Raw genomic sequence first — 10454 nt, forward strand, 5'->3', positions numbered from 1 at the left:
ATATATATATATATTATAGTTAATGCGAAAAGATTATTTTGTCTAAAGAAGAAAATTTTAATGAAGCGCAAAAAGTTTAAATCAATTTTCTAAAGGTCTTCACACTTTTATATATTATAGATTATAGATATAGATTATAGATTATAGAATATATTATTATTATTATTATTATTATTATTATAAATAAATTATAGATTATAATTATAGAATATAGATATAAATATATTTGTAGCCAATAGAAAGGGAAAAAAAGATATTCATATCATTTTCATTATACGAAATATAATCTTGAGAGCATGTAACTGTTATCAATAACGAATTAATCAACAAAATGATTCTACAATAAAAACGTCTTGATGACATATTAATATTTTATGGTCATAGAAATTCCATACAAAAAATCTTCAAGAATTTCTTATAGAATAATAATCAACTCTTAAACTACACTAAAAAAAAAAGAATAAAAAATTAAAAAGACATAAAATAAAGATTCGACATTTACAAACCTCATGACTACAAACACGTCCTATCCATAAATTGATATATCTTTAACAATTGAAAGAGACCACACAAATAAATAATAAAGAAGAACAAAATGTTAAACAAATTACAATAACAATTGATAATTAGAATACCTGTAGGTACTTTCCACTAATACTGCAAATTCATTTAAATACATCTAAGGAATTGATGAAATCGAAATGATCCAATTTTTTTTTTAAGTTTTCCTTCTCGATTTTGATTTTGGATTTCATGCCACCTTTAATAAATAGTATTCGTTTTAGATTTAATAATACTTTTTCTAATTAAATAATGTTTTTTAGTTCTTATTAATTTTGATGTCTAAAACATTATTATAATAATTTAATAACAATAATTTGATGAAAAGAGTGAAAAGAATATTTTATCTAGTCAAAGTATTTTAATGAGTTTTTGTTCATATTTTTCATGTCAATCAATAAAATATACACAAGAATTCAGAAAAATATTATTAAAAAGAAGAAATTGATGTTAAAAAAATATAGGCAAAATGGCCTTTTAGACCCCTGTACTATGTCGGTTTCAGAAGTTGGACACTTCTATTTACATGTTTGTCATCTGGACCCCTGAACCCACTAAAAAATAATATTTTAAATCCTTTTTTGGTGAGTGTAACACACTCTCCCCCATGTTAGCTGCCACATCAGCTGCCACGTCTGCCACGTCTGCCACGTCTGCCACGTCATCTGTCATGTCATTTTAAAAAAAAAATAAAAAAAGTATTAAATTAAATTTCAAGTCATTTTAAAAATGCTACATAAAAAATCAAATATTAAAATTAATTTAATTAAATAAGAAAATTTTATAAATTGTAGAAAATTTTGAATAATCATGTTTGTCTTTTTCTCACGAATTAAACATCAAATCCATTCCAAATAATTAAAATTCTTCTCCAACTAATTTAAATTTTTAACTATAAATTCATATATACAAACATTATAAATTTTTTATTTTTATATTTGAATATTTTTAACAAATTCATAAAAATTTTAATTTTTTTCAAGCGAAATTCATTAATTGTTTTCAATATTCACTATCATCTACTTTTAATTTAAATTTAAATTTTAATCCTCCAAAAAATAAAAAAATTTCAAATTTAAATTTTAATTAAAAAAAAATTGAATTGAGAGAAAAAATTAAAATAAAAAATAAAAAGTGAACGTGTGGGGGGGAAGGGGGCTGGAAGAGTGTTGGGGTGGGGTGTGGGGGCTGGAAGGGGCTGGGGTGGAGTGGGGATGAGGCTGGGAGGGGTGTGGGTGGGGTGGGGAGGGGCTGGAAGGGGATGGTGAGGTGTGGGGGTGGGGGGTGGGGTGGGATGGGGCTGGGTAGGGTGTGGGGAATGGGGACGGGCTGAGGTAAGGGTGGGGAAGGGCTGGACGGGTGTTGGAGTAGGGGAGGCTGAGGGTGGGGTGGGACGGGGATAGGTGGGGGGTGGGGGTGGGGACAGGCTGGGGTGGGGTGGGGAGGGAAAAAATATTTTTTTAATTTTTTTTTAAAATTTTTTAAAATGATTTTTAAATTTTAAAAATATTTTTAAATTATATTAAAATTTTAAAAAATATTTTTAAAATTTTAAAAGATGGAGGAAAAAAAAGGACCCTTTTATATTTTTTAATATTTTAATAGTATTTTTATTTTTTATTATTATTTTTATGTAAAATTGGCCAAAAATTGACCCCACTCGCACCCCCAGGCGAGTGGCTACACTCTCTTTGTCCTAATCATCATTTTAATGCCACATAGGCAAGGTCAACGGTCAAAGGGTGCAAAATATTATTTTTTGATGAGTTCAAAGGTCCAAATGACAAATATGTAAGTAAAAGTGTCCAACTTACAAAAACGACATAGTACAGGGTTCTAGAAGATCATTTTTCCAAAAATATATACTGTATCTATTTTAGATAATATAAATAAATATTACATCTCAGGTTTGCTACTGTATATTGTGTCTCAGCAGATTTCTTTTAAAAACAGAAAGAACAAATTTAATTGGAATTTCATGAAAGTTAAACTATTCTTTTCATGCGCTATATAATAACTTAAAATAATTTTCTAGTTTAGTAATTTTTATCTAATTGATTAATTAAATTATTTTGTTTTTCATGTTATATGATATTGAAAAGCTCAAACCTTAAAATCGTTCTAATATAACTAGCCGTACGTACTCCTAGCAAGAGATAATCCCAAACCACTTACTAAGAAAAAAGGAGAGAAAAGAATCCCAAACCATTGACAAACCCTTTTCTAACAAATTAAGCCAATCTTTTTTGACAATTTAACCAATAATTTTTCTATTCCTCTTTGATTCTCCTTTTTTTTTTTTTTTTTCTCGTTGAATTTTTAAAGCTTTTGTATTACATAATATGCTAAAAGAAACCTCCCAACATACATATTTTAGGAGTCGCATTAATTAGATCTTACCATATATTCTTTTTATACCATATATTTTAGGACTCTTCCCGTATACTTTAGGAGTTGATTTTATATATATAATGATATAATAATTTTAGAAAAAAAAAGCTGAAAAAACAATTTTATCTAAAGCGAAGTGTTTTAATAAAGGGCAAAAAGTTCAATTCACCTTTTTAAGGGGCTTCACACTTTTAATATACTATAGATTATAGATTATTGATATGTATGAAAATTTATATAAATGTAGAAGGAATATATAAATTGAATCATAATCTCTCAAAATTCCTATTTGATTTTTTCATTCAAATTTTAATCTTTTGGGGAAGAAACTAAACTTAGTTAAGAGACTATGTCTGGTTGTTGACAGGGGGAGAAAGAGATACTATACTTCTAGTGCTTTATTGTTTCACTATCTTTTGTGCAATATCTAAGTTTTGTCAACCCGTCTCTCTTGTCGCTATAAAAAATATTAAAATTAGTGAGAAAATGAATGCATGACACTAATCACCTAATTTCGTTGCTAATTCACTAATACCATCATAGCTTTCCACGAAAAAAAATATTATATAGATCATCATTAATATTAAGTTAAAATTTATAAGAGAAAAACTCATGAGAACTGAATGACATAAAAAAAAAAGACGAACACATTTTTGTATGGACTTAAAGAAGATATCAAGATTCAAGAGTGTGTTAGATATGAAGAAAAATGCTTTTCAGGAGAAATATAGATCGGTCAGTAGTTATTTATTTTATCATTTTCGTCCATTTTCAAAAAAGATCAGTCTGTATATTCTATGGAGCCAATGAAACAAATCAAGACTTCTTAAAACTAAAATTTTCTTTTCATTTGAAATATGAAAGATTGTCAAAACAGTTACATTATTAAAGTAACTCTTTTTAATGTATTTAAATATATCCAAATAGTTTTAAAAAGCACTTTTTAAAAGTTTTATGTGAAATGATTTATTTTGTTTAAATAGGGAAAAAAGAATTTTGTGCTTGAAAGTAAAAAGAGTCTAGCATTTTTGTTAGAATTAGTGGCGATTTTTAGATTTTTTTTTTAAAATGTAGAACATGAATGGAGTAAAAAAAGGAAAATACTAAAAAAGAAAGAAAAAGAAAATAGAAATGATAGTCATGGAGACGTGTTACACCATACTCTATTGCATTTTGGATTATAACTCCTCTGTCTCAAGCATCTTTCTTTGATCACATATTGGGTCTTCAATTGATAAATATGCATTGATAATATTTTATTCTTTGAAGTAATTAAATTTGTATAATAATTATAGTTACTAACTAGGATAATGAACATTGAGTAGTTGCAAAAGATGAGTAATGTGCATTAAGGAATTTTAATGGCATCAATAATATTAAGTGTATTAATTTTAAATAATTGATGGTAGTTAAAGTTCTAGCTAGCTACAGTAAGAAAAAAAAATCTGGATCAAAAAGAATTAAAAAAAGAGACAACATGTATCAAATTAAGAACGTGACTTTTGGAGTTGTTGTAACGTATAATTTTAATATTTAAGAGGTAAAGATGAATGAAATAAATGGATTTTAATTTTGATTTCTACAAATTATTGAGAAAATTATTTTTACATTAAAAATATCCAAATGTGAACATGTAAAAATATCCTTCTATAGACGTTGTGTCATCGATTCTCTCTTTCTCTTCGGTTGATATGATTTACACATTTTTGTAATCATAAAAATAGATACCGAAAATATTGAAATTAATTAAAATGAGTAGTTTTTAAAAATAGAAAAGTCTCAAATTTATTTTTTTCTTTTTCAAGGTTTCATCCTTACGATGGAAGTGTTAGGCATGACTCCAATTTGTATATATCTACTAAAATTATAATTAAATGGACTCTTGGAAATTTCACAATAATTAAGAGAGTTAAAAAAAAAAGGTTTTTTTTATAAACATAACACGTTTAACACGATGAAGAGAGTTAAAAGAGTAATTTTTGAGTATTTTTTAAACATAAAATGTAAATGAAGGCTAGCTTTTCTTAGCCGAAAATGTGTCGCATCACTTTTCATAGAAGTTGGCTTTGACATTTGATCTTAATGTATAATTTTTTGATAGCCTAAACTACCACATGAAAAATAATAAGAAAGAAAAATTAATGTTAGTCTAAAAGCTATGACCGAAGTAACACTAAGATGGAGCCGTATTTGAATGGCTAACTCATAGCAAAAGTAAAAGTAAAATAAATTTCTTTTTATTTTTTTCTAAAAGCTCTCACCTTTTTGCCCCATGGTGGATTTGAACCCGAAACCTTAAAATTGAAGGTGAAAAATGTTTACTATCCGAAAAAAGTGAAATTCTATAATTCTCTAACACTAAATTGAGGTTCAATAATTAAATTGGTCCTTCCATGATTTTGTATATTGCTACTCATGATAAATTTCAATACAAATATAATGTAAAGCATAAAGCAAAACACCTTTATACCTCTGAACTTCGAATAACTCCTATGCTATTATCAAACTGACATGCATATAGAGCATAAAATATTCTAAAGATTTTGGCTTGCTTTGACTTTCCTTTAGTTCTGTTGATCATCTTTAATGTTAGGAATTGTTCCCACGAGAGTAGGCAAAATTACAATGAGTAAATCGGTAATTTCTGTTTTCATCCCGTGTTTTGCATAAGACACATCCCTTCTCTACTTGCATTCCCCACTTGCTTAATCTATCTGTTATCATTAATCTATTTTGTCGTTGGAGCCACATGATACATATTTCTTTAAGCCTGACAGAAGTACTACAGATCAACATTTTTCATGTTATAAAGCTAACATTATTAGTACTCAATAATAAGAATGGCAACTTCTATTACTTTTACTTTTTCTACAGAGATCCAGTGGTTTGGTAAAAATGAGGTTGAAGATAAGTCCAAGGCGGTTCTAATTAATTTGCAATTAATTGGATGATAATGAAGATTTTTTTCCAATTATATCTGAAGAACAAGTTTCAACCATATTTTCAATATTCCTGTTGTTGCATCTTTAAAAATAAAAATAAAATATTTATTTTTAACCCACTTTTAACCAGAATATTGATCTGAGGTAATTTTATACACTTTGGTATAATGATTCTAGCTTATTTTGCCTTGTTTTGAGAGCAATTTGTGTGCTTTATGTGTTCATATTGATATAAATAAGCATTTAAGTGTCCAAGTGCGTGATTAGAATGTCCAAAGTATTTTTCAAACAAGTTTGTATTTAATTGAGTTATTTAGAGTTTAACCCGGAAAACTAGTTTTACTAGCTTGAGCTAGCTGTGTATCTAGTTGGCTTCGTTGGATTTTAATGTGTTTAATTTGTTCCAAATATTTTAAATGTGTAATTATGAGTGGAATAACTTATTTTTAATGTGCAAAGCTCAATTTGATTAAGTCAAGAGTCGGAATAATAAGTGGAAGATCATTGCGAATTAGCCTTATCTTAGCTTGTGTTTTGATTCATCGTTGAGGTTATTGTGTTCTTTGAATCTCTAATTTGTGGTGTGTGATATTGTAGGAGGGTTTTTGAGCTAAAAATGGTGATATATTGATGATAAAAAGGCTCTAAATTCATTAGAAATACACTACAAAAAGCATGGGCAATGAATAGAACGTTCAACACTTAACCAAAATTTTGGAAGCAAATTCCAGTGAGTCGACGCGTCGCATCGATGGTCACACAGTTTACACTTAGAAGAATTTTACAATGTTAATTCCAATACACCGATGCGGACTCGACGCGTTGCGTTGATGTGTTAAGCATAACAAGTCAAAGCTCACCGACACAGTTGGCACACATAGTCCTATTTCAATTATAATTTGCATGGCACAAAGATCGAGAAAGTGGGGAATCTTTTTAAATCACGTTCCAGCCTAATCCCTTTTACCTTAGAAGTATATATATATATATATATATATATATATATATATATATATATATATATTGGAAAAAAGGATCAAATATGCCCCTAAACTTTGTGAAAAGATCTAAATATACCCTCCGTTACGAGTTTGGTTCAAATATGTTCTCGCTGTTAAAGTTTAGGAGCAAATATACCCCTAAACTTTGCGAAAAGGTCCAAATATACCCTCCGTTACAAGTTTGGTCCAAATATGCCTTCGCTGTTAAAGTTTAGGATCAAATATACCCCTCTTGATGTTAAATGATTAGCTGAAAATTTACATGCCCATTTTCCTTCTTTTCTTAAAAAAATTAATTGCCACATAAGTCAAATAATTTCCACATCACAAAAAATAAATCCACCCAACTCTTTTACAATTTGAACCCGACCCACCAATTTGGACCAACCCATGACTCGACTCAAATTTTGTTTATCAAAATTTTAATCTTATGTTATCTAAATATTTTATCAGTTCAATAACTCTTCAAATATTATGTTTATGTTGCATTTTTCTTATTACCAGTGTGTTCTACTTCAAATACTGTGTTGATATTGCATTTTTCAAACTTTGGTTTGTTTCCTTGTTGTTTGATTTTATCGGAAAGACTCTAATCTACTGAAATATTTCAAAATAGTTGTAAAATGTGAAAGAATCAGGGTCATGGCTTCTCCAGCAGTTTCATCTCCTAAGAGAGAGATAGACCCCCCAAAAAGGATTGTCATGTCCGAAATGGGCGTTATTTCAATCTTTGGAAGTGATATCGATAATTTTTACAACAAACTTCTTGAGGGGCAGAGTAGAATCACTTTAATAAACAGATTTGATGCCTCAAGTTACACAGTTAGGTTCGCGGAACAGATTCGTAATTTCTCTTTCGAAGGCTAGATAGACGGAAAGAATGATCGTCGTTTAGATAACTACTGGAGATATTGTCTTGTTGCTGGAAAAAGGACCCTCAATGATGGTAAACAAAATTTGGGTCGGGTCATGGTTTGGTCCAAATTGGTGGGTCGGGTTCAAGTTGTAAAAGAGTTTGGTGGATTTATTTTTTGTGATGTGGCAATTATTTGACTTATGTGGCAATTTTTTTTTTTTTTTAAAGGAAAATGGGCTTGTAAATTTTTAGGTAATCATTGAACATCCATAGGAGTGTATTTGCGCCTAAACTTTAACAGCAAAGGCATATTTGGACCAAACTTGTAACGGGGGGTATATTTGGATCTTTTCGCAAAGTTTAGAGGTGTATTTACCCCTAAACTTTAACAAAGACGACATATTTGGACAAAACTTATAATAGAGGGTATATTTAAAACTTTTTACAAAGTTTAGGGACATATTTGACCCTTTTCTCATATATATTACTTGAGATATAAATCCAATTATATGAATAGCAGAATTGTTATGAAGAAAAACTTCTTTCGACTAATCAAATTTAAGTGAGAAGATTATATTTAATTGGTTGAAACATGTCAACTTGTACACATGCTGTACTTTAATTGGTCTTGGATTGACCATGAATGCAACATCATTTTGACATATGGCGTGATCTTATTGGCTACTTCGCTTTATTTGGCGTGCTACCAAATTAGGCCTCTAGAATAAAATGATATGTAAAACTTGGGCAAAGTGGACTCGTTATTTGTAGACCAAATTGATGGACTAGGCTAATGAAAATTGGACTTTTATTAAATGCGTATTTAAGGAAAAATTACATAAAAATGTCATCCTTAAGACTTGACTGCATAAATAATTGTAATGACTCATTACGTGGTTACTAAATAATCCATGATAAATTGATGAAAAATCTTATTTTTCATTCCTCAATATTAACTTGAGCCCAAAATAGTCATCATTTTATTTATTGTTTCATCTCAAGTTTTTCGGGTAAGATTTAAACCTTTTGATGTGTTTAGATACACTCAAGTCCAATGAATTATTCATGAGTATTAATATCAATACTTTAGGTTGGAAGTTCATTAGCTATGAATTAAGGTCGTACAATATCCCTGACATGAAGTTAACTTTAAAACTTTCTTTTCGATAGAGTTTCAATGTGGGTTCTATTAGCGTCAAGTTCAAACGACCATATATCCTAGAATATACGGGGTTAATAGGTCTAATACCTACCAAATCAAAGATCTCTGAGTCCTCTTTCCAACGCAATAAACCGTTTGTCAATCCGAATTTAAAGTAAAAAGTTATGACTGTTTTACAGAGCACTATTTGGGATGAAATGGAATTTCGCTATAACAAAAATTCTGATGATATTTAAATCAGATTCTGCCGTATTTTAGGTCTAAAAACTCCAAATCATCACCCAACCCTTGAGAGGTAAGTTCCCAAAGCTTAAGATGAAATTCCTTCGTTGAGGTAAGTATTTCCACTATTTTCTTCGTCTTTTAATCCTTTAACATCTTAAAATCCTTAAAAAGACCTTTAATGGTGGAATTTTTTTGGGGAAATACTCATGGGTGTTTTTAATATAACTTAGAGCTGATTCTAAACTATAAATTAAAGATTTCTAACTTGAATTTCGTAAACTAGATTGTGAATTTTGATGGTTAGGAACCTTGAATTTCGTAAAGATGAGACCTTTAGCATAAAAACTCAATTAACGGAGATGGATTAAGCTTGAAAGAGCTAATTAATGGATAATTGAACTGGGAGAATGATATAGACCTTGAATTAAGGGTACAATTAGTGGATTTAAATCCCCAAGATATTTGTTTGAATAGTAATTATTTAATTATTTTTATAATTGTTTGATTTTTAGATGATTGATTTTAGATGATTGATTATTCCAAGGCATGAAGAAAAGGAAAGAGCATCATTGTTGCAGCTTACTTCTTCCAAAAGCTTGGCATCAAGGTAGACTAGGTTTAATGAGTAGAAGATTGTGTTATTTTATATTTTCATAATTTAGAATTGATGGAAGAAAGCATGTCTAGGCCTACGAGCATGGAGTTGATATGGATAAAGACACGAGAACTTAACTTTAATCTTGAAAACTATATTATTGATTAATTATGTGATATTTATGATATTATGTGCTATGTGCCGACAATGAGATTGTTGTAAATGAAGTATGTGGACATGATAGTTCTTAGTTTTTCTAGTGATGAACCTAATTGAGTTATAATGATATTAAGTTGCATGTATTGGACAGTAATATGAGGAGGAGAATCATGCTAGGATCAAGTATTGATGAGCATAGTAATATCTAAAGGATAAATTACTTGAATTAGTGTGATGATTGTATTATATAGAAAGAGGTAGTGACATTCTAATAATTAATAGCTATTGCTCCAATAGTGACTTGCATGATTAAGTGTTAAATTGTGATTTATTTTATGATATTCTTGTTTTGGTATTGGTAAAAATACTTGATCTATTGGATGCCCATGAGTAGCTAAATTGGTGATAATGATGATTTATTGAATTGTGCCTATGAGAGGCTTGTTTGATAATGATAACTACTTGAATTAATGCCATAAATGGCTTATTGATGATCGTGATGAATTTAAAATAATGCTCGTGAGAGGGTCAAAATATTGATAAATGAAAGAACTTGATCGGA

This window comes from Capsicum annuum, chromosome 11 (assembly GCF_002878395.1).
Source record: "Capsicum annuum cultivar UCD-10X-F1 chromosome 11, UCD10Xv1.1, whole genome shotgun sequence".
Classification (NCBI taxonomy): domain Eukaryota; kingdom Viridiplantae; phylum Streptophyta; class Magnoliopsida; order Solanales; family Solanaceae; genus Capsicum; species Capsicum annuum.